General features: G+C 48.4%; 1 protein-coding gene across 2 annotated transcripts in view; it reads left to right on the plus strand.

The window, feature by feature from the left end:
• Nucleotides 1-25,713, plus strand: part of ATP2B2 (ATPase plasma membrane Ca2+ transporting 2) — a 371,578-nt gene that overhangs the window by 73,564 nt on the left and 272,301 nt on the right. For both annotated transcript variants that reach the window (XM_080796558.1, XM_080796557.1), the window contains exon 2: nucleotides 10,841-10,885. The gene's annotated coding sequence lies outside the window, so the exon portion shown is untranslated. The remainder of the gene's footprint in view (nucleotides 1-10,840; nucleotides 10,886-25,713) is intronic.

Here is a 25,713-nt window from a genome sequence, read left to right on the forward strand (position 1 = left end):
CTTAGTTGTGTGATGCTGGCAAGTAATTCCCCGCTCCCCTGGGTCTCACTGTCCTCATCTCTGAACTGGGCTACTGTCACCACCTACCTCTCAATTAGAGGGAAGTGAAATCAGCCATGGATGTGAAAGTGCTTTCTAGAGTCTTAAATGCACTGTTAGGGGCTTGAGGGAGTTAAATAGTCAGGAACATAAAGCTGGTTTTCACTAAAAAGTGTCCAGCACCTGTGTGTTGTCTCCGTTGTCTGTGAAGATCCAGGAGACTTACGGTGAAGCCAGCAAGCAATCAGCAGCCCCCACCCACGCCCGCCATGGCAAGCGGTCATCCCATCCTGTCCCACCCCGGCCCTGCCTGGATGCTTTGTCCAGGATTCAGGTGGGTTTACAATCAGATGCTAAGCGACACAGCCCTCCCTCAAAGCACAGCATCGATACCCATGTGGGTCGTAAGAGGATTTCTGCCTTTCGTTGCTTGGCAATATTTTGTTTAAATGAACTATGCCAAGGATTAATATAGTTTGTGAGTTTAACTGCTTACTTGGCAGGAAGGGGAAAATGAACAGAGTTTGAAGAAATCTGGTGTGAAAACGGTTTTTAGAATACGGGTGTGCAGACGACGCTTAAGGGTGTGGGATGTGGAGCTGGACTCCGGAGGAAATGCCCCTGGTTTTCATCCCCACTGGGCTACTTCCCAGCTGTGGGACCCTTTGCCTGCCCCCTTCTCCTCTGACAAATAGCAGCCCCTCCCACGGGGTGAAGAGGCAAGATGCTGCCTGCGGCAAGACTGCCCGATGCCCAGCAGGCAGCTTGTGCTCTGCAAATAAAGAGTCCGAACACTGAGCACGCTCTGTACCCCATGCTCCAGCATCCAAAGGGGGGGCACTTAGCACATGGGAGGCCTCCAATGAAAATGTGTCCTGTCAGCCAATGAATGGTAAATAGAGCCAATTGTCATTCTTCACAGATTCCATGTTATTTATTCACCTACTTACTGAAATTTATTTGTAACCCTCAAATCAATACTCAGGGTTCTCTCGCGGTCATTTGAAGATAGCTGCAGAGCCGGGAAAATTTTTCAGTGCGCAAGTCCCTAGCTGAGGCTGAACAATGTGTCACTCCGCCTTCTGGTTTCAGCTCTTGTATGGAAACAACTGGGCTTTTTTGTGGTCTACTTGGTGCCAGGTTTTTCACGTTTTTGCACTTTTTGTTAGTGATGTGGCTGTTGAAAAGGGCCCCCAAGTACAGAGCTGAAGTGCTGGCTAGTGTTCCTAAGCCCAGAAGGCTGTGGTGTGTCTTGTGGAGAAAATGCATGTGTGGGAAAATGTTCATTCAGGCATGAGGTACGGTGCCGTTGATCGTGAATTTAATGTTAACAAATCTGCGGTGGATATTAAATAAGGTGTCTTTATACAGAAACACTCATAAAACGAAGTTCTGCATTGATCAGCTGATGAAAATATTGTGAAGTGAGGCTCTTGGGAACCTCACCCTACATTTTCCCTGGGAGCAGTGGTTGGCTATTCACTAACTCAGTGTTCGTGGAGACTTTATAGGACATAACTACTGCTAATAATGAGAATCAACTAGACAGCAGTGGTTACTGGGTGTCTCATCATTTTTGTTCTTCAAAAGAGAGTCAGGAAAGAAGTTGGGGTTTGGAGTTCACCTATCTTGAGAGTGGTTATGAGGATCAAATTAGATAAGGCTCTGAAAGATGGTTGAAAACTGTAAAGTCTGTGTGTGGGCATTGTAAATGGTATCACCTTATCTATTGCATGGACATCCACCAAAGTTGTCCTGCACCAAGGCCTCTGTGGAGGGCCTGCCTTGGTCCATGGGGCTGAGATTGAGTTTCAGTGTCTTGAGAGACCCACCACATTAAAAGGGGAAGGGGAAATCTTAGTAGACCTCATAGACACACTCCCCTGCATGTTAATTTTTTGCCAGATCTTGGGTGAGAGCTGTTCCTAGCTGCTATCCACTCTTCGGTCACCACCCAGTCTGGGACACCATTGTGTCTTGCCTGGACAGTGGCTTGACTGCCTCACTGTTGTCAGCCTCCCCTCTGGGTTTCCTGTATCCATTCTCTACGTTGCGGTGACTGATCTCCTCACTCCTCAACTTTATGCCCTTTAATGGCCTCCCATTTTCCCCATGAAAAAAACAAAGGCCCTGCTATGGCTCATGAGTCTCTGGGTGCTCAGGGCCCTGTCCATGCTTTCAGCTTTATCTGATAACACACTGCCCCCATGCTTTGTGCTCCAGCCACACTGGCTTCCTCTCTGATCTTTGATCACACTGCACCCTTTCTGCTACATGGCCTTTGCACTTGCTAAACCTCTCTCCCTGTCCCATTACCTATTCCCCCACCTCCAACACCTATACCTGCTCACAGCCTGTGTGTCCTTTAGGTCTCAGCTCCAGTCACTTCCCTGACAACCCTGCCCCAGAATAAAGTGGTCTCCATGACATAGGTCCCCCCCCCCATTACATTTTCCCCTTCACAGAACATGTATCACTAATGTTTCACATTTACTTGAATGACCATTTGGTAAATGATCATCTCCCAGACTTTAAACTCTACAAGGTCAGACATCAGGGCTGCCTTGGCTCCCTACTGAGTCCCCAGAGCAGAGGAGAGGGACTGGCATATTGTAGATGTTCAATAAACTTAGTAAATGAGCAAACAGCTATTCCCATGTTGCCTGTGGGGACAAATCCTATTGGACAAGATCTAAGATCTACTGGACAAGGCATCCCTTGCAGTTCACAGATTAGAAGGACTATGAGCTAATATCTGTGGAGCCTAACCATGTACATGGATGATCTCTAATGATCACTAATGTTCTGACAAAGTGGAGAGCTAGCTAATATGTCCCCATATTGAAAGAAAATTATGACAAGGCTCAAAGAGATGGGAGAAGTGGCTGGAGGATGCATAGCTAAGGAGCACCTGGGTGGCTAGGTCAGTTAAGTGTCTGCGTTTGGCTCAGGTCATAATCTCTGGGTCCTGGGATCGAGCTCCAGGTCAGGCTCTCTGCTCAGTGGGGAGTCTGCTTCTCCATCTCCCTCTTGCCCTCCACCCCGCTCATGCTCTGTCTCTATCTCCCTCTCTCTCAAATAAGTAGAATAAAATCTTAAAAAAAAAAAAAAGGTTGCATAGCTAAGAAGGGTCAAGGGTAGGATTTGCACCGAGGCCTGGCAGATCTGTGCTCTGAGCCTCCCACTTTAGCCCTTCTTTTGTCTTCTCACCTTTGGATCGCCCTCACCCTGCACATGACAGTTGTATATGTGAAGGGATCCATCATTTAGGGGACTGAGGACTTGACTTCATGTTACCAGCCTTTCTGATGTTTTCTCCTTTGAATACACTGGTTTCAAAAGCAGAGCAAGATGGAATATACTTGTTTCAAAGGCATTGTGGATTCTGTTCTAAGAGACTCCTTGATTGTCTGGCCACCTTTAGCACAACACTTTGCAGAAAGGTACTCAAGGAAGCCAAATCCAACTGATGGATGCAGTGCCTGCTGGCAGCATTGGTCATGGTTGGGGATGTTTTGGCCTTGTAGTTCCCCAGGGAGTACATAGGATGCTGAGATAATGGGACTCATTGGATTCACTTTACACATAAGGATACACAGGCCCAGGATAGGGTGGGAATTCACCCAAGATCAGAGAGTGAGTTTGAAAAGCTGAGGCTCTGACTTCTCTGGGTATTAGTGCTCGTCTTTGCCTTGAGGTCAAGATGCCAGGAAAATGTTCTTTCTCTACCAATTTATCATGATATCTGAAATTTCACCATTAATTCTTTCATCTTAGAGAAATTTTTGCTAGTTCTCTAAGAGAATGAAAATACCCTTGGATGGGTTGAAGAAAGGAGGATACCCTAAGTCATTGGCCAAATATTTTATTCATTCATTTCTTCATTCATCCACCTATCTGCCTGTCTCTCCATCTGTGTTTCCATCTTTCCACTTACCTGACTCCCCCCATCCATCCGTCCATCCATCCATCCATCCAACTCATGGCTTTCCCATCCATCTATCCATCCCATGGCTCTCCCATCCATCCACCAATCCATCCATCCAACCCATCCCCTTCTCTTTCCATCTCTATCTCCATGTATCCACTTATCTGTCTTTCCCCTCACCCATTCACCCACCTCCCCTTTTACCAGGGTCTCATTGAACACCAGTTCTGTGACCATTGAACACCAGTTTATTCCATGGAATAAAAAGATGAAGAGTCTCAGTTCTGGTCTCTGCAGAGCCCCTGGTACCCTAGAGGCAGCAGATCTATAAAGCCACATTTCTTCTGCACTGTGAGGGCTACATTAAGGAAGTATTGATAGCTCGGCTTCAAAAAGAATAGATAACTAGTCAGAAAGAGTCTGGAGACCCTGACCCTGATTGCATCACCCCAGCTCTTGCTGTTCATTGGCTCTGTGTCCTTGGGCAAGGCTCCTCCCATCTGGACTCAGCCTACCCATAGGTGGTATGAGCAAGTTGGACTCGATGAATGTTTCCCAGACTCAGTCATTCATATACCTCCCTCCACACCTATAGATGAGATAACCTGTACTGAAAAGTACTTAATGTTTTTATTCAAATGAGCTCTTTTTTTAAAACAAAATACATTTTAGAATGAAGCCTTATTGCTACCATAAATGGAAAAAAAATGGTAACAGCTCTCATAAATAGAAAGTAACCATAAAAATACTTGAAAAAGGAAAGCAAACTGCTAATGTTGTTAAATTCTGCATAGACCTTGCTTCTCAGTGAAGGAGGCCAGATCTCCTTGGTTGATAGAGAACTTAGGAAGCACTGGAGGGCTGTTAAACGTAAGCTAGGACACAGCAGAGACTCTCCCCTTAGAGTAGCCACTCCTTGGGGAGAAGTGTCCTTGTAGTCTGCTTCAATATCACAGGATGGTGGAGTTGGGTAGGGGCCACTCCTGCCCCAAAGCAGGAAACCCTGCTTTGGAAGCATCAAGCCAGGTGCTGTCCTGGCCACTCTCTTCTCAGCCCTCCCGATGTGCCCTAGGCCTGGCCTCTCCTGAGAACTCACACCTCCCCCACAAACCTCCCAGGAGTCAAAGGTCAGGAAGCCATGAGCCGGATTCTGTAACTCAAACCCAGTGGTATCTGCTTCAAATCCTGACTGAGGAGGGAAACCAATATGGAAATCTGAAGCTGTCCCATCCCAGAGCTTGGCGGGAGTCAGTTGCTGCCCGTCACTCAGAGAGGGCTCTGACCCATTCTAATCTTACCTTCCACCACCAGACTCCTCCACCACATCTCTACCACCCCTCATCCTGAACCTAGGATCCCCAAAGCCCATGACAGTGTAGAATCCCCAGCCCATGGCCATTCTGAATTTCCCTGTGGCATTAATAGGTATGATCAGAAAACAGTGTCTCTCACTTATGCCAAGGCCTAAAGTGACCAACTAAGCCTTCACACCCTTGGAAGACAGGTGGCCTGGTGGGTGGAGACAGAAAACCCAGGTTTGTGTTGTGTTGTGCTCTGATGGCTCCCCACACGTCCTTACTTCTGAATTTCTGGATGCTGCTGAGCCTTCTCCAGCATTACTGACATCAAGGGTATTATTTACTGGAAAAAAAATGTTCCATTTTTGATCCAGATTTCAGAAGGATATTTGAAATCTTAAAGCTGCTGCCAGCTCTGTTGAGGGACACAGAAAAGCCCACTTTCTCATGTGGCCTTGGCTCCAGCCTGGCGCCATGGCAGAGAAAGGTCATCTTTGCACGACCTAGCCCCTGCCCCCAGATGGGAAGGGCCACGCCAGAACTGCCCAGAAGGGGGAAAACACAGCACTGGGCATTGCCTTAGAAAGTGCTTTTTCTCTCCAGTTAATAGTTACGGTCTCTTAGGTGGGTCTTCCCTGCCTGCCTGCCTTCCTTTCTCTCTCTCTCTTCCTTCTTTCCTTCTTTCTTTTTTCTTTCCTCTCCTTTTCTTTTCTTTTGTCTTTCTTCCCTTCTTCCTTCCCTCCTTTCTTTCTTTCTTCCATTCCCTTCCCTTCTCCTCCCTTCTTTCCTTCTTTCCTTCCTTCCTTCCTTCTTTCCTTCCTTCCTTCCTTCCTTCCTTCCTTCCTTCTTTTCTTCCTTCCACCAGGGCTGGTGATTGACTAACAAGCATGGTCAGGGGAGCCCTGTGGGTTGTTTATAGCTGGTGTCCCTCTTGCTAGTCCCCAAGGCCATATCATTTGTTCAATATTTTAACCATCACCTTGTATTCAAAAATATTTATTGAGCACACACTGTGTGCTTTAGGCCCTGAGTTTATCAAGCTCTGAGACATACCAGTGTCCAGATATGATTCCTCACTCAAAAGCTTATGGAAGACACATCTGTCATCACAGTGCAAGAAGTCTAGACACAGTGCCTGTTGTAGGAGTTAGAGAAGGGTGCCCTTATATCTTGGCCAGAAATGGAGCAGAGACATTTTGGAAAAGTGACTCAGGGTGAAATTCCACATTCCAGATTCTTATTGAGTCCAAATGGCAGTACACATAGGTATCCCTGAGAGATCTTTCAGGCCAGCATTCCCAAAGTGAGTGCTGAGGAATGTTAGTTTTGTGAGATGTTAATAGATGTTACTCCAAAAAAGGTTCAAATAAAGTTAGTTTGGAAAATTCTGGGTCAAGCAAAACTACACTGGTTTCTATGTTGCGGGATTTCATCAGAGCCTTCATGTGTTCACTCTTTGTGGAATCTATAAGGAAGGTGAGGACTGTAGTATGAAACATGGTGCCCTGTTTTAGGGAGTCTCTCAAAAGACTAGTTCTCCAAAGCTCACTCTGGGGGACTCTGATCCCCTTATTCACAGACAGGGAAATAGGCCCATCAAGTGGCTGGCATGTGGCCAATGTTTCACAGTGAGCCGGGTGCTGAGCTGGGACTAGAACCCAGGGATCCTTCCCTATAAGCAAGGCATGTGGTTTGGGCTTTGGGTGCTAGTGGTACATGAGAAGAGTAGGATCCATGTGCACTGAAGCAATCCTGGAAAGATTACCAGAGGAAGCAGGATATGAGCTAGAAAGTCCAGAACCCCTGGGGAGCTAATGACTTGTGACTTTATTGACTAAACAGAACTATCACTGAGAATCAGATACACCATAATTGACGCCCAATTTGCATAGAGAGAAGTTCAGGCTGGGAAAGACTTCCCACTAGAGATTGGTCCCTGAATTCACAAAGAGTGGAAGTCCTTGGAAGTGTATTTTCCAGGTACCCTCTTTCGAGAAGCCTCCCCTGGTTGCTACTCCCAAGTCAAAATGATCCGTTCCCCAAAATTCTCACTCCAGGTGTTTTGTAGAATCATTTTGCCCATATTCCAGTCTTTCTTGAAAGTTTTGGTTTAGCCAGTGTGAGATCCTCACTAGTTTATAAGGAGTTTGAGAGCAGAGCTTGTGGTTTATTCTTCCTTGCATGGTCAGCGTTTTTCAGAAACTCACTGTGTGCTGGACATGGTGCTCAGTGTTTTCCCTGCATCCTCTCCATTTTACCTTCACCACTGCCCCTCCCCTGCAGTAGCTATTTCTATCCCCATCTTACAGAAGAGAAAACTGAGGCTTGGGACATTGAAGTGACTTGCTCAAGAAAATGGGCCAGTAAATGATGAAGCAGAGACTTGAATATGGGCCCTTGTTTCCCTTTCCTGGCCACTTGTGAAATTGGGCTAACGGAGTCATAGATAATCCCACAGACGTGTTGCTGTCTTGGGACAGTGACCCGACGGTGACAGTTCTGTCCTGTCTCTGCAAGGCTGGGGTTGGAGCCCCCACATAGCAGCCGTGTTTCAAGCTCAGCCCCGTCTCAGCTTGTTGACCGTAAGAGGATCCAGGGTGTGAAGTGGGGTCACCTGCAATTTAGAAGGACAGGAGTCGTAGACTGAGAGCTGGCATGGTCTTCAGGCTCCTATACCTACTACCCCTGTGTCCAGACTCACCCCAGGCCTTCTAGAGTCCTTGTCTCACTCCCCTTCATGTCAGTACAGAATTTTCCATGCTGAGGGGCTGCTGGTTTCCCCACCAATCACTCTCCATCTCAGTCATTCACCTTTATTTATGGACAGAAAAAACTTAGATACAGAGCTCATACCTGTTGTCAGTGTGGATGAAATTTTAACAGTGTTGACACCGAAGAACCATTCTCCCTGAGGTTCTGGTTTGGGCCAGGGGATGGGGTCGGTCTCCTTTCTTCCGTAATTAAAAATTCACCAGCAAGGACAGATTGCTCATCAATCTTTCATCTCAGTAGTCTCTGTTGGAGAAGACAGGGGCACCACTGATGAGGCATGACTGGCTGCCAGAGCTCCAGACCTTGCTACGTTGTGCATGAGTTCAGGCCTTGGGTGGGAAGCAGGTGAGTCCAGCTGAGCCTGGGGTAAAGCCCCTTGAGCATCACCAGAAGGGTACAGGCATGACAGGTGGCCAGTCCTGAGCTTTCTGCCTTCTAAGACCTGAAGGCACTCGGGAGAGGCCAACAGAGGGTCAGAAAAGTGAATGTGTGGAACAAAATGGTCAGGAGGCATTGAAATAACTATGGTGCTAGTCGTAGCCATTCAAGATCCTAAAGTTGCTAAGAGTAGATCCCAAATGTTCTCACTACAAAAAAGAAATGGCAATTATAGATCAGGATATCCAGATATACATGTTACTTACCCCATGGTGGCAATCATTCTGCAGCTTGTAAGTGTATCAGATCAACGTATTATAACCTACACAATGTTATATATCAATTATGTCTCAAGCTGGCAATACAGATCTGATACATCCTCCATGTTTTAGCCAAGTGTAAAGTTAATAGAAACTCTCCAGTTTAAAAAACAACAATAACAACAACAAAAAACAAGCAAAAACAAACAAAACCGTAATGGGATAATATGTGTGAGGACTTCAGCATAGGGCCGACCTAGAGAAAGCTTCCTAGTCCCTGTTGCTAGTTATTTTAATTGTTGTCAGTGTTGTTGCCTCTGTTCCAGAACTCACCTCCTGTGCTGGTTTAAGACACGTTACATAACTTCTCTGGGACTCAACTTCCTCATCTGTAACATATGAATTTTAACGGTAGCTGCCTCTGGTAGTTGGGGTGAGGAGTAAATGAACTGGGGATTCCTCAGTGTTGTAAAATCACTATTGAGCAAACCCAGGCTGACATCAGTCTCCTGGCCTGGCCAAGCCCTGGGGTATTCCAGGCCAAGGGGAAGGGATAGCTTGGTGGGCGAACAAAACACTGGCTCTGCCCCTTTGTGGCTGTGTGGCCTGTGCAAGCCCACCCATGTCTTGGACTCAGTTTCTCCATCTGTACAACGCAGGTGCCAGAGCAGGTGATCTCTGGGGTCAGTTCTGGTTCTGGCTTCTGTGAAATCCTGCACATGGCTGTGTCTTGTCAGGCTCAAGTTTTTCCCGGAAGGTCTTTAGGGAGGGGCGTTCTCAGGTGGCCACTTCATCTCCATGACTATTCTGTGTCAGCCTCATGCTTGTGGGTTTCCTGCAGCTCTGCTGCTGGATCTCTGTGAACTCTGGGCTGGCTGTGTTTCCAGGAAGGGGGCAGTCTGGCTCCATAGTGAGAGGAATTTGAAGGGTGTTCAGTGGAAGAGAACAGGCAGAGGTGGCAAGAGGACCTCAGGGCGCAGGCCGGGTTCCAGGTTCTGGGGAGGTAGGGTGGCCGAGCAGGGCTCAGTTCAGGTGAGCGGAACAGAGAGATGCCAGCTAATAGTCATTAGGGTGGCACTGAGCCCCTGACACTTGGTAGGACCTGGTTAGCCTTGGCTCAGGGCCTGAAGGATGTGCGTCCTAAGGATGAACAGGGTACAGAAAGGCAGGGCCATTGTGCTGGACATCTGCCGTTTGCCCCTTGAGACAACTCTCCACCCTCTTGCCACTGCCCTGTGCCCTAGGAGATGACCTATAGTCATCAGTGCACTTCCTCCCCTCTCTGGCTTCCTCTTGGCTGTGACCAATGGGGAGCTCTAGCAGGATATAAAGTGAGGGGGGCAGGGTTAGGGTATTTCGTCTCCAGCTGTCTCCCTCAGGATCACCGTGGGGTAGCTGCATTCCTTGATCCCAGGTGACAACTCCTGTCAAGGATGTTCTCTGTGCCTGGGTCTAGAAACCATTCCCGCTTCCCATGCCCTAGGGGTGGTGGGAGCAGAATCCCCACGTCTGTTCCCCCCAGGGAAACTGTGCCACTCTTGCCCACTTCCGTGAAGAGGTCCTTTATGAACCCTTCAGGATCCTGCCTGATTCAGCTCCCCCAGAGCTACAGAGCAAGAGTACAGGAAAGGGATTCAGGATAGGAGGCAGTAGGGCCCCCCACCAAAACCATTTCTGGAATCTGATTCCCATCATCTTACCCTTGATTATTCTGAGAGACCAACCGGGCATTCTCCCTCTGGACTTCTGGCTCATGTGTTTAGAGCAGGAGAAGGGAAGGGAGGGGAGGCAGCTATGGCCGATTTGAAAGGGGAGCACACCTGGGCTGTGCAGGTCCTGGCTGGCAGCAGACCCCCAGCAGGGACGGCACCATCAAGCACTCACAGGGGCCAGATAGGTTGGGATTAGGGAGCATTTGTGGACCCGAGCAGGCAGCTGACGTGGCTCCAGCGCATTGCCAGCCTGCTGGCCTGTGGCCCAGAGGTGCAGCTGTCCCCAGAGGAGTCAGAAAGCCGGACTTGTGCATGAAATCCCTCAGTTTCTAAATACTGGGATCAGTTCAAATATTAAATTTTAAACAACAGATCTGAATCTGGCCACTAGTTTGTGACCTGGAAAATACAAGCCACTCTGACCTTTCTGATCTCGGTCTTGTTTGCTTGTAGGTTTCCCACACCCGGAGTGCAGACTGAGAGCAGCCCAGGAGATAGGTGAGTGTGAGAGCCAAAACCCCGGGTTCACCTGGGGGGACTCAGAGACCCACTCACACCTGGGCACATACTTCAGCACCATTACTGGGCCCGCTTTAGCAACGTCTGGTTTGCTGACCATGTGTCTTACCACCTCCACTCTCCCCACCCCTGTTTCCATCTGCTCCAGCCCTTCCTAATCCTCTTCCAAGCACCAGAGCTCTGAGCAGTGGCTCCCCGAAAACGGTGGGTAGCAGTGGAGGGGGCGGGAACCAGAAGCAGAGCTGAAGCTGCAGTTTGGGCCTATTTCCTAAATGTGACTTCCCCTCGTCCCAGTACCACACAGGGCCTGCGTGTGACCTCTGTATCTCGGTGGGATATTCTGCCAAAATGCAGGTGTGCCTGGATTAGTACATGGTCTTTTGCCATAAAGAGCAATATTCATGAGTGGGTTACAGGACTATCATATTAGTCCTTCATACGTTAATATCTTTTAATGCCATCTGATTACTTTTTGATTACTGTCTTGCTGGGATCAGCCACACTGAGGGGTTTTTTGATTTGGGAATTGAGAAGGAGGAGCCCTGCATAGAGGCTGGGGCAGCCTGGGTAGGACCTGGGGCAACAAGGGTCTGGGGCCTGCCAAGGACATTTCTGGGAGCTTAGTGACTATTTGTGCAGAGCTGGCTCTGGGAGAGCCATCTTTGGCCCCTGTGCTGGGTGGGTGAGTCTCTGGAGACCATGGATACCACCATGATTCCCCTGGGAAAGCACGCCCTCAACTCCAGACCATCTGTTTACAAACAAACATTGGGAGACAGCCCCTTGCTTGAGGGACTATCTGGGAGTTCTCTGGGACTAGCCAGCTTGATTCCCTGCCAGTGTCCTGGGGCCATTACTTCCCCAGCAACCTGGGAGAAATCATCCTTCCTCTGGGTGGCTGTGTGTGGAGCTGGCTTCACTCCTGAGTGGAATCAGCAGTTGCCCCAGGGTATGATCCGATAGAGTGTGATCGGATAGAGTCCTCCCCACCCAACATCCCCTCCTGCCCACCTGTCACACTGCCCACATTACCATCTGTGTCACTCGTTGGGAGAGGATGAGGAAGCTTTGACCAAAATGTCACCTGAAGGTTAGTAGTGGTTATTTCCAAATTGCAAGATTATATGCAGTTTGAGTTTCCTGTGTTTTCCGTTTTATGTGTCAAGCACATGATACTTTGATGTTCTCCCCACCACCACCCCCGAATGCTATCCGGGATAGTCTAGTGACCCATGGTTTCTTGTGTTCACTGTAGAAATTATCTGACCAGATTAGCTCCAGCCAGTGGCTGGGGCCCGGGAAATTGGGACGTGGGGCAGATAAATTTTGACGGAGAAGCAAAAGGTGATGTTGGGAAAGGATTGAGGAGCTGTCAGAGGTGAGCATGGCCTCCTCCTCTTATTCTGCTGCAGTGGTAAGCTAGCGAGCCAAATCATGATATTTTTTTTTAAAAATAAGGTGGACTTGGTTTGTTCCCTCAATTAAAGCCCCTTTCCTTGCTAAGAAAGCAGGCTCTCACTTGAAGGGCAACTGCATTGAGGCAGGGATGGACGTCACTCTCTTGCATTGACTATGGCCAGACAACCTAGGTTTTCTTTATTCTTTCTTTCTTTCTTTTTTTTTTTTTTAAGATGTCTAAAATTACAACATAGACTCTAGGGAGCTTTTAATATGTGTGGTCAGAAATTGATAAATTCCCTAAAGTGGCATAACTGACTGGAGAGTATTAAGAATTTTTTAAAAGTTTCCTCTTTCAGAATGTAAGTAACCAGTAATTCCACTTCTGGGAAATTTGCCCTGAGGAAATAGCCTAAGATGTGTACAAAGATTTATCTACAAGGATGTTTATCATAGCATTATTTACATTTGTTAAAAAAGAAGAAAACAGGGTGTGTATCCAGCAGCTGGGGGTTGGGGGAGCCCATTTGGCACATGCAGATGGCGGAAGATTCTGGGCAGCCACTGAATACAGTTTGAGATGAATTTTTAATAATCTAGGGGAAAATGGTCATACTTCAGTGGTAAGTGAAAAGACAATTTGCCAAAATTCTTCCTGACTACATTAAAAAAAGGTGGGGTAGATAGAAACAAGTAAGCAAGGTAGAGAGCAGAGAGAGAAAGAAGATTGGAGAAACAGATACCAAAGTGCAGGGGTGGGGGGTCGGGGGGTAATAGGCGACCTATTTTCTGCTTTGTGCTTTTCTGCATTTCTAATTTCCCACAGCGGAATGTTCCCTATTTCTCAAAGAGCAGTTACAATTAAGAAAAAAATTCTCTACCCCCCACCGTGTGTGTGTGTGTGTGTGTGTGTGTGTGTGTGTGTGTGTATGTACACACATTTTGCTGTACAGGAAAGATTGTTACATTGTTACTTTTTATTCTGAAGCATTCTTTTCCTTATAACATTTTTTTAACCAAAACCAAGGTCAATGCCACACAGTGTTCTTCCATCCCTTGAACTGTGGGTCTGAGAGAGCTGGTTTTGGGGGCTGTGTTAGTTTATTAAAACAGGCATAACAAAAAACCACAGACAGGATGGCTTAGACGATGGATGTTAATTGTCTCACAGTTGCGGAGGCCAGAAGTCTGAGATCAAGGTGTTAGCAGGTTTGGTTTCTTCTGTCTCTCTCCTTGGATAGAAGGCTGCCTCCTCCCTGTGTCTTCATACAGTCAGTCATACCTCTGTCTGTGCTGTCTGTGTCCTAATCTCCCTAATCTCCCTTTCTTTTTTTTTTTATTAAGGTGAATTTAGTTGTTGTTGTTGTTGTTGTTTTTAATAAACATATAATGTACTATTTGTGTCAGGGGTACAGGTCTGTGATTCATCAGTCTTACACACACACAATGCTCACCACAACACTTACCCTGCCCGATGTCCATCACCCAGCCACCGCATCCCTCCCATCCCCCTCCACTCCAACAACGCTCAGGTTTGTTTCCTGAGATTGAGTCTCTTATGGTTTCTCTTTCTCTCTGGTTTTGTCTTATTTCATTTTTTCTTCTCTTCCTATGATCCTCTCTCTTATTTCTCAAATTCCACATATCAGTGAGATCATATGATAATTGTCTTTCTCTGACTGATGTATTTCACTTAGCATAATACCCTCTGGTTCCATCCATGTCATTGCAAATGGCAACATCTTATTTTTTCGATGGCTGAGCACACAAACACACACACACACAAACATCTTTATCCATTCATCTGTAGATGAGCACCTGGGCTCTTTCCATAGCTTGGCTGTTGTGGACATTGCTGCTATAAACATGAGGGTGCAGGTGCCCCTTCAGATCACTGCATTTGTATCTTTGGGGTAAATACCCAGTAGTGTGATTGCTGCACCATAAGGTAGCTCTATTTTCAACTTTTTGAGGAAACTCCATACTGTTTTCCTAATCTCCCCTTCTTAAAAGGATACCGGTCTATTGGAGCGGGACCTGCCCTAAAGACCTCATTTACCATAATTACCTCTTCGGAGACACTTTCTCCAAACTCTCTCATGTTCTGAGATCCTGAGTGTTAGGACTGCAACATGAATTGGGGGAGCGGGGTCCACACTTCAGCCTATAACAGGGACAGTCTCTTCCCAGTGACTGTGGCCAGTATTTTGCAGAGCACAGAGCTTGAAGCTCGAGTGGGAGCAGGGATATTGATGGAGAAGACATTGTCCCTGCCTTTAGGAGGTCCTCAGGGAGGCATGATGCAGACACTGAATGCAAGCCCCTCACTTCTCCAGCAAGATCCAGCAGCAATAGTAGGACCGTTCCTGGTTGTGTCCAGCCACCACAGATTGGCTGCTCAAGGTCAAGGCAAAAGAAAGAGTTGAACATACAAAAAGATAATTTTATTAGGAAACTTTCAAGCACATCTACCATAGTGAGAACCAGCAAGTCAGCTATGAACAATCAAATCATTCAAATGGACTTCTGGACACTAAAACTCAGTTTAAAAATAATTTTTCTAAGAATCAACTCAAAGGTGAAACTGATTTATCAAATCAGTGGTGGAGAAAAGGAAGAGGTGAGCAAGTTGGGTGTGGAAGGTTGTGGGTGTTGAGTTTAGTAGACACAATGATTATTAGGTTGGAGAGTAGTGTGAGAACTGGGGAGAGACTGAGGCAGGCATCCAATGGCAGGCACCTTAGATTTAAGTGGAAGGTAGTAGGGAGCTACAGCAGGCTCTGGAGCAAAGGTGGAGCAGAATGAGAACAGAAGTTAAGAGAGACTGCAACAGAAAATCTAGTTAGGCAGTCTTTGCTGAAGTGCTGGGATGAGGGTCTCAATGTAAGTTTTGGAAGCAGAGCTGCAGAGGAAGACTTGGGAAGATGTTTGCACCACTTCATTTTTCTGGGCCTTTTTCCATGCCCTTCTCTCTGTTTCATCTCCAGCATGGCAAGCTCTTAAGCATCGCATTCATGGAACCCCTCTACTCTGAAGCTTATATTAACCTCCAGACAGAGACTTCCTCTTGGGCTCAGCCGCCCATTAGAGCACTGACATAGCCTGTCATGGGGAGCAAGTGTGGGTGGGGTAAGATTGATGACAGCGTCAATGATTGGATGTAAGCTGCATAAGTAGTTGGAGCTTAAGAGATTCAAAAATGATTCCAAGGTGAGTCTGTAAAATTTTACAAATTATCAAGTTCCTATCATGAGTGTGGCACTGGTGAGAGAGGAGTGACTTGGTCCCCACCCTCATGGAGCTTACAGTCTAAAGTGGGTAACAAAATAATAATGATAACATGATGAATGCTGTGAAGCCCCCAGTCTGCTAGGAGAGCCTGAGGGTGGGGGAGGGGTGGCAGAATCGAGGTGGGCTTCCTGGAGGAGGTGCTTATTTGAGGTGAAAATTGGAGGATTTATGAGGATGCAAATGTCTGAACAGGTCATAGAAGCTAGATGATGGACCAAGATGAAGGTGAGATAAAGGGAAGCCCAAATAAGGAGAAAAGAGATTCCTGCAAAGGCACCACCTATGCAGAGATCCTGAGGTGAGGGAGAAGCTTTAGAAATGCAGAAGCCGAGCATGCCTAGAACATAGAGACCAAGGGGGCTGCTGATGAGATGAGAGGTGAAGGTCAGAGGACAGCATCATAAGGCCACCATTGTCAAAGAGATTTTGGACTATAGTCTAAGAACATCAGGAATTCACCAGAGGCTTTTAGTCAGGGAGCAATGTGAACAGATCTGTGTTTTTAAAAGACTGCTCTGGCTGGAGCTATGCTGAGTGTGGATGGCTGGGAGCAGGAGGGGGATCAGTGGGAGGCTGATGCAGCTGTCCAGGCAAGAAATGCTGGTCACCTTGCCTCGATGGTGGCTGTGGATGATGAGAAGTAGATAGAAGAGAATGACTCTTAAGACGTGGACAAGAAGAGAGAGCAAGGATGACTCCAGGTGTGGATTTAAGCAAGGGCAGAGAGGACATTTGCAGAGATATTTGGGGGTGCTTTTGCCACACTGTCACCCCACACTGAGCTCCAGTAGTCCAACCGCCGGTCCTTCAATGGGGTTGTCACTCATAGTGACACCAGCATATCGGCCAGCAGTGATGGCAGGACCTCAAAGACCAGAGAGGAGAAGGGGCTGCCTCCCCTAGGCCCAGAGGCCAGACTGGGACCTAGGACTGTGCCCAGCATCCTGGAGTTGTTGGGGGAGAATGGTTGATTAAGAAAATCTGACCCACAAAGCAGAAAAACTGGGTTTAGCATTTTCCTCTGACTCAGCAAAATCTCTTCTCTCAGCACCTTTCCTGGGAGACTGAAAATCCACCATTATTCCTAGATATCCCCTCAGTACTGATTCTTTATTCCTTGTCCAAATGTGCTGGGACTTCCTTCCCTGACTGATGGTAACACTGGAGTAAAACTAGCTTACATTGGAGCAGCCTTCTCCCATCTGCCTCTCAGGGGACCCTCATGGTGATGCTGGAACACAGGCCAGGAGGTATTAGTATTCTTCCCATTCTACAGATAACAAAACTGAGGCTCAGGGAGAGGATGCCACTTGCCCAAAGTCACACAACTCAGAAATGGGAGAGACAAAACCAAAACCCAAATTAGGAGAGTCTGCCTTCAGTGCATTTTTCTCAATTGTGTTTTTTGTCTTCAGTCTCATGGTAACTTTTGAAATAGATGACCTGGCACATTTTGCTTTTAGAGCATCTGTTTGTTGCCTGCTAATAAAACCTTCATTTTTTCCTTTTGCTCAAACTGTTTGAACTGTACAACCCTGTTGTAATTCCTTCCACATCTATGTAAATAAATCCTTGTAAGAGCCAGCTGCAAAGCAAAAGATTTGGAGACAACAGATCATCAGTGTGAGAACTTTTCCAGCAGCTGGCCAGCAAGTGGTGGGCAGTGAGGTCTGGGAGGCTGGTGAGGGGCTAGATCATGAGGACTTTGCCTTAATTCCAGGTGGGATGGGGCATGTGAGATTTTGAGGAGGGGAGGCAGGGGAGGGGCACTGACTTGCAATGAATAGAAAGCCCTTGGCTGCTTTGCAGAGGGGAGACTGCATGGCATAGGGGTGGAACCGGGAGACTGGAGTATTTCAGGTGAGAGATGGTGGTGGCTGTGGAAGTGGGGAGAAGTGGCCCCATTCTGAATGGATGCCTTCTAGGGTGTGTTTTGACATCAGTTTTGGTGCTGAAATTTAACTCTGATCCTCACCACCCAGAGTTAGCACAGACCCCACAAGTTTAAAGGACACAGTTCCCAACAAGATTGCCCCAGCTTCAGATGCCAACCACAAGTGGGGTCCTCAAGCTAACACACTTCCGATGGGCTGGCTATAAATTTGGGGGTTCCTGTAGCGCTCTCTGGCTGGAAAATTCACTAGAATGACTCACAGAACTCAGGAAAGCACTCTACTTGCATTTACAGTTTTATTATAAAGGCTATAGATCAGGGCCACCCAAATAAAGGGACACATAGGCGAGGTCTTGCAGGGTCCCACCAAAGACCTGTCTGCTCTCCTGGCACATTGATTGTTGACCGACCAGGAAGCCTCATGAGCTCCAGTATTCAGAGCTTTTATTGGGATTTCATTATGTTGGCATGATTGACTGATTGCTTAGCCACATGACTAAAGTCAGTCTCCATCCTCCCTCCCCTGGCTCAGAGCCCCAATCCTCTAATGACGTCTAATGATCTTTCTGGTGACTAGCACCCATCCTGATTCAGCCTATTAGCATAAACTCAGATGTAGTCCCAGGGGCTCATGAACAACAAAAGACACCCCTATCACTAGGGAAATTTTAAGGATTTACAGTCTCCCTTCTAGGAACCAAAAACAAAATTCAGTCATAGTCTTTATTATAAACAGGGTAGATGCTGTTGCCCTTTACTGAGACTAGCAGAAGACTAGAGGCCAGGGGTGTGGGCTGGGCTAGTAGGTCTGGTTGGGGAAATGAAGGGTAATGTTTTGGATATATTGACTTTGAGATGTTCATTAGACATCCAAGTGTGGAGTTGGCAGTTGTGAGTTTGGAGCTGAGGGAAAGATCAGTATGTAGATCATATTTGAAGCCCCGAGACTAAATGAGATAACTCACGGAGTGAGTATAGTTGGGGAGAAAAGAGCAGAGCTCTGTGTTTGAAACAGTTACGGCTGGGGGCAGGGTGGGGCGGGTTGTGGGGGGTGGTGCTCACAAAGGAGGCAGAGGATGAGTGGTCTGAGAGGCAGGAGAGCCCTGGGTTCCCAGGGGAGAAAGAGTCAGTGCTAAACACAGCAAGTCAACGAAGAGGAGGACCAAGAAATGGCCATGGGACTTGGCAAGATGGGGGCTGCAATGACCTTGAGCTGAGTGGCTTCAGAGGAGGAGAGGTGACAGTAGCTGCCTGGTGGGGCGTGGTGGGGGGAAGTAAGGTGGGAATGGTTAGTGAGGAAGTGCAGACAGAGGGCAGCCCCCCAACCACCCAGGGACTGCAGGGCCTGTAGGGGTTATGATGGGGGCTGTCACCGCACAGCTGGCAGCCAGAGGGAGTGGTCCAGTGCCAACTATGTCCCTACTTCAGGATTATCTGACAACTCAGAATGTGGATGGAGAGAAGACACAGAAATCACTACCCACACAGTACAACAGAGAAAGAAAAGTGAAATGTGGCATGACAGAGGTGTAGAGCCAGGAGAAATCACTGCTGATCTGGGGTGATCAGGACAGGTAAGCATAACAACAACAAGGCATTTTTGTGGGGGGTCTGCCTTCATGTGCCTGGGGACCTGCTGACCCCTTGAATTGCGTTCTTGAATTTAATTCTCTCAGTACTGGTATTGTCCTCATTTTACAGACAAGGAAACTGAGGCATATAGGGGTTGAGTCACTTATCTAAGGTCACAGTCTTGGAAATTGCCAGAGATAGAAGTTAAGGCAGACTATAAAAGATTTTTACAGGTAAAGGTAAAAAGGGAACAGGGGGATAGGCTTAAATGAGAACACAGAGACAAAAAAAGCCTCTTTGAGTTGGGGATGGGGGGTACTGGCAGACTGACTCATTTGGACCAAGAATGGGACAGGTCCTAAGTCCTGTCTAAGTCACTCAAGAAAGGGACCCAGTCCTCTTGAACACCATTCTGCTCAGGTCACTGGCAGTGTGGCCTCCAACAGACTCCTAACTCCTCAGGCTGTCTTCCTCGGTAAGAGGAGGGTAACACGTCTCCACTGGGGTCAGGGCACGGGTGTGAGGGCTGGCAGGCTGAGGCAGGGAGAGTCTGGGAGGAGAAGGGGGTGGGGGCTGGCCTCCGGTGGTGTGTGGGGAGGGCCTGTGGGCCAGGAGACAGGTGTGGATCTCATACTCACCGGCCTGCCCCTCAGCCACCCTTCTGCACCCCCTACCATCCCCTCACCCAGGGCAGAAGCATGCCTCCATTGGCTGTTCTTATCACCCCTGGTCTGTAGAACAGGAGCAGCGGGTCCTGCCCACCCCTGCCAGAGCACACAGTCATGACGTAAAGTAGCATCTGGGGAGAAAGCACTTAGCAGAAATGCCCAGCAGAAAGTAGCATCATTCAGGGGGTGCCTGGGTGGCTCTGTGGGTTAAAACCTCTGCCTTCAGCTCAGGTCATGGTCCCAGGGTCCTGGGATTGAGCCCCACATCGGGCTCTCTGCTCAGCGGGGAGCCTGCTTCCTCCTCTCTCTCTGCCTGCCTCTCTGCCTACTTGTGATCTCTGTCTGTCAAATAAATAAATAAAAATCTTAAAAGAAAAAAAAAAGAAAGTAGCATCATTCAGGAGTGGACAGGAAACACCAATTCTAACAGAAAGGCAGATAAAATAAGAAGAATGATTTCTGAGGTGGGATTTCGCAACTGTTTGATTCTGAAATGTCTCAGCTCTGTTGAGGTAAACCTGTGAGCCCATGGGTGCTCCTTTCCTACCTGTGAAATGGGCACATCCTGGCTGATTTGGACTGCATGCCACCTGCTGAGGACAGCACTGGGAGGCCAGCCCGGTGGGATGCGCTTCCAAAACATTTTGTGATCACTGAGGGAGCTTTCCACCTAGTCCCCCCAGCAGTGTGCCTGGCTCTGCCAGGCCTAACATAGACACTTGGCAGGGCCTCCCTGTGCATCCCATGTCACAGAGGAATAGACTGAAACCCAGAAAGATCGGGCCAAGTTTCCCTCCAGCCATTGTTGATATCTCCTCTCTAAATCTTTTTATACACCGTGGAAGTGGAGAGGGGAGGGAAAAAAGGAGGGAGGGGGGAAGAAATAAGAAAAAAGAGCAGATGGGGAAGGAATAAGACCCACGGCATTACGTGGCTTTAGGAGGATGGAGGCTTACCTTTGTATTCAAGAAGAATATTAGGAATCCCAGTTCATTAGACACTTTGGAGAGGGAGAGAGGCCTAGAATATTCTTAATTTGGAACCTGTCAAGCCAGTCACTTTATCTGGACATCCGTGACCCCACTATGTCACTTTCCTTGTATAGCCAATGTGTCGGTGGTTTAGTCTCAAGTTGCATGGAGAGAAGCATCTAGAAGGAAAAATGCCTTTAATGATATGCCCTAGAGAATATAATGTGCTGCCGCACCCATGCATGCATGATTTTGGAAGGGACTTGTAAATGTGGGCCAGGGGCCTGGATTTGGAAATGCCTGGCACCTAGGGGCAGGCAGCGAGTAAGGCTGGGGCATGCCTGGCCCCCTCCAGCTTCCACCCATCCCCACTGGGCAAGCTCAGGGCCAGTTCTTGAAAAGTGAGTGCTTGTTCCACTCTCCCAGGGGGCTCCATGCTAACTTCCAGAAACCCTGGCTTTTGTGCCTTCTGGGCTGGTTCCTGGCTGCAGGTCATATTTCACAGTGTTCTGGAACTTCCTTACCTCATTCTTGGTGTCTTCCATGAGTCCTCTAGCAGATTTGAAGGAGGGTACAGTTAGAGAGCAAACATCCCATCCTGAGCAGCCGCCAGGAGCAGAATACTATGCCAGGAGCCTTGTGCACATTATTTAACCTGAGACTTGTACCACTTCTGGAAGGTGTGGGCATCAGTCTCTGTTTCATGTGCAGGCAAACTGAGGCTCAGAGAGGTTCAGTAGTTTTCCCTGGATGCCCCAGCCAATAAGTGGAGGGAGCAGAGTGGGAAGCTAGGTCCACAGGACCCCAAGCATCCTGCTGCCCCCTGTGTATCCCCACCCTCCCCTCCAGCCTGGGTCTCTGAGGATGGTGCTGACATTGATCCTGCCCTTGTCTCTGGACTGGCTTGGCTATTCTTCTCTCCTCCCCGCCCCCATCATCTTTGCAAGTCCCAAAGGCCCACTCTCCTCAAATGCAGTTCATGTCAGACCCCACTTTGAGAACCCCTTGACTCAAATCCTGGGAAAGTCCCCAAGGTCCTGGAAATGCTCCTAAATTAGACCCCTCCAAGAATAAGCAAAAGGGGATGAGAGGCTCTAGGAGTCCAGAGGACAAAATTGATTGGTTAGGGCTTGAAGGAAGATTCAGGCCCTTTGGTTTTGAAGAATGTGGTCATCAGACCTCCAATGCCAGAGCTTGGAATAGTGGGTCAGGAAAGATTTTTTTAAAAAGCGGGGGTGGGGTGGGTTAAGAGAGACATAAGAAGGAAAGAGGGGGATGGGGAGAAGTAAAGGAACCAGGAATGGCTAGGGAGAGTAGACAGAGTCACAGGTTCTTCTGAACGGTCACGAGCCCAGTGGGAATATGAGGTGACTTCCCAAGCACTATGGTAGGGGTTGAACAAGAGGGAGCTTGGGTCATTGAGGAGTGACCCAGTGGCTCGGGCCCCTTGGTGTCAGGTCACACAGCCCACTCGCCAGTGACTGAAGGCACTGCAGTGCCCCAGTGAGGTTCACCTCACCAGCCCCATGTCATCCAAAGATGCTGAAATCACCAATGAGGTCCACTGCACACTGTGAGTTTTGAACCCATTCCCATTAAAACAAAACCAGAAACCTGCTAGGTAAGAGAGTTAGCTCTCACAGGGTTAACCCTCAGTTATTCGGAACCCACTGGGCCCCCCCTTCCCTCACACAGACCATCAGAGGGCCTTCCTCCACCCCGTCCACTGGCATTTCTGTAGTGGCAAATGGTTTGTTCTCTGGCCCCCACCAAGGGCCTTTTGTTAGAGGTTGTTCTTTAATTTTCCATTCCTTTTTATGCATACTTGCAAAGCTCCCAGCTCCAGCCAGGCGAGGAGGAGACTTGTAGTAGCAGGACTGATGATGTTGGGAGGCTCCTTGCAGCTGCCAGAGCCGCAGTCCTGGGTGGGGGCGGCCTCGGGCTCTGCAGCAGCAACTCTGTCTGCCTCTCCTGCTGGCAGCCAGAGCTCTCCATAGGGCTCCTCACCCTACAGCTCTGGGGCACAGGAAAGGCCTGCTCCTCTTGCACAGCTGGCCAGGGACAGATCTGGAAGGGTAAGTGAGGGTCTGCAAGTACCGTGCACCCACGGAGGCCGGGAAGGAGCCCTAGGCTCTGGGACTTCCAGAAAAACAAAGCTGATAAAGCTGTTGCTGCTGAGATTGAAGGAGGAAACAGCTCGAGAGCCTGTTCTGGGGATTCTATGAAGCCACAGCAGGACTTGGCTCTGCTCACGCTTGAGGCGGCCTAGAATTCTGAGGAAGGAAGGTGGCTATTGCCTCACACCCAAAACAAGGAGGATATAGGACTTCCCTGAAGGACCTTAGCTCCTTCCTTCATTCTTTGCCAGATGTTTTCTGAAGGCCAAATACATGCCAGGCTCCCTGCTGAGCACCAGGGGCTTGAAGGAGAGCTAGAATTAGGCCTCTACCTAGAAGTACCCCTCGTCTTGCCAGGAGGATGGTTGCTTAAATACCTGTAATGTCACAAGATGTACAATAGAAGAGAGTCTGCAAGAGGCGGGGAGAGGCCAGCTAGGCCTCAGGATACTGGAGAAGAATTTACAGAGGGGCTATTTGGGTTGGGTCTTGAAGGATGTATAGGAGTTCTTCAGAGGACAAAAGGCAGCCAAGGTGTTTTGAGTGACTACAAAGAGGTTTGGACATACAAAAATGTAATAGAGTGTAGTGACAAGTTCAGCAGGCCTGAACAGAGGCTGCAGAAGATTAGAAGAAAAGACTGATAGGGCCACATCATGAAAGGCCTCAAATGCCAGGTAAAGGAGTTTTGACTTGATGGTACAGGCTGATGAGAGGCACCAAAGATTTTAAAAAGAGTGGTGTGATGTGGTCATTTTGCATCTTAGAAAACTCAGTCTGGCTACCATGTGGATGGGGTGAAGAGGGACACTGGGAGACCCTCTTCCCCAGAAAACTGTGTCCTTAAACTTGTGTAGGCCAATGCTTTAGACAAGGTAGTGGGGTTGGAAGGTGGAGAACCAGGGACAGCTCTGCTGTCTTCTGAGTTTGGGTGGCCAGGCTGGATGGAGCACCAACTATGAGGGAAAAGGAAGAGTCTGGGATGGTTTTGGTTGGAGGGGGCCATGGAGACTGGATGGGTGATGAGGGCCTCTTGATGGGAGCAGGAAGGAGGGAAGAGTTGCAGGTGGAGTTGGGAAGAGAGGAGAAGCGATGAGCTTGAATGTGGCCATAGGGAGCTAGAGATGCTAGAGGGACATCACTTCAAGACAGTGTTACCGGCAGGCACCCTCAGTCCCTTACGCCAGCAGGCTCCATGGTACAGCCTCTGGAGCTGCTGAGATGAAGCCAGATTTCTCATGCCCATACCCTCCAGATTGCTAGCACTCCCAGTATGGTCACTGAACTTAGGATATTAGCCAGCACTCTGACAGTAAGGTCTTACCTTGCACCTACTAAGTGCTTCATTGGCTCTTCTCAGCCTGGTCTAAGTAATCCTGGGTGCAGGTATGAAAAAGGGGTGCCGGGACGCCTGGGTGGCTCAGTTGGTTAAGCCGCTGCCTTCAGCTCAGGTCCTGATCCCCGGGTCCTGGGATCAAGTCCCGCATCAGGCTCCTTGCTCAGCGGGGAGCCTGTTTCTCTCTCTGCCTCTACCTGCCACTCTGCCTGCTTGTGTTCTCTCTCTCTCTCTCTCCAACAAATAAATAAATAAAATTAAAAAAAAAAAAGAAAATTTAGAAAAAGGGGTGCCATGTCTCTGCTGAGGGCAGGTTTGCTGAATATTGAATGGGAATGCTGCTGGGCAGGTTGGAGGTGCAGAGTCTCAACTTGGACATACAGAATGATTTTGTGTCCTGTCTAGGACCCTAGATAATGGTACCCAGGGATGGAGCAAGGGGAGACTGCAGGCTGGCTCACTGAGCATTGCCTTGGCCCACCACTGACCCTTCTCCTAGGAGGCCAGGAATTCTTCGTGGTTTGCGGGGGGTGGAAACCTTGCAGTTAGGAGAAAGAAAAACTTGGGAAAGAAATTGTTTCTAAGGTGGCAGGCCCCAGTGTTGGAGTCTAGGTGTGCCCAGCCTTGTGGGGGGAATCTCCAGGTAAGAGTTACCAGGACGGACAACTGCATTGTGTGGGACTTTGTGCTGGGCTTTCCCCTGCCCAGACATATTTGATCCTCACACGTGGTGGGATCAGAGAGGTAAAGCAACTGGCCAAAGTCACACAGCTAGCACAAGGCAGAATTGGGTTTCTGCCAAGCCTGTCCGACTCAGGTGTAGGCTTTCCCTCCCTTCCCCCTCCACCAACCACCATGCTAGTGGTGCACCTTAGCCTCTGGGTTAGGCTGAGAAACACACAACACTTGAAAACAGGATGAGATTCATCACAGGATTACCAAATTCTTTTTTAAAAACATACAGTGAGGGGCGCCTGGGTGGCTCAGTGGGTTAAAGTCTCTGCCTTCGGCTCAGGTCATGATTCCAGGGTCCTGGGATCGAGCCCCGCATCGGGCTCCCTGCTCAGCAGGGAGCCTGTTTCCCTTCCTCTCTCTCTGCCTGCCTCTCTGCCTACTTGTGATCTCTGTCTGTCAAATATATAAATAAAATCTTAAAAAAAAAATACAGTGATTGGGAACAGTGAAGGGATATGTGTGTGTGTGTGTAGACTTGTTCATCACATATAGATTTATTGAGCACCTGTGATGTGCCAGAGCCTGGGGATACAGCAGTGACCAGGGCAGACACTGTCCAGGCTCTCAGGGAGTCATGAGTAGGCATGTGAGGGAGGGTCTTACACATAAGCAGGTATGTACGAATATACACATATGCACACCTCAGTGATCTAAACCAGTGTTGTAAGGATGGACGCATTTGCTTCAATAGACACACACACAGATACACACCCTCAGTGCTCACACTCGTGCATATGCACACCCCCATGCACACATGTTCACAAATAGACATTAACTAGGGAGAAGGACCGGGGCCTGCAGCCTGATGCAATAGCCAGGAGAATG

Source organism: Martes martes, assembly GCF_963455335.1.
Source record: "Martes martes genome assembly, chromosome: 1".
NCBI classification, from domain to species: Eukaryota; Metazoa; Chordata; class Mammalia; order Carnivora; family Mustelidae; genus Martes; species Martes martes.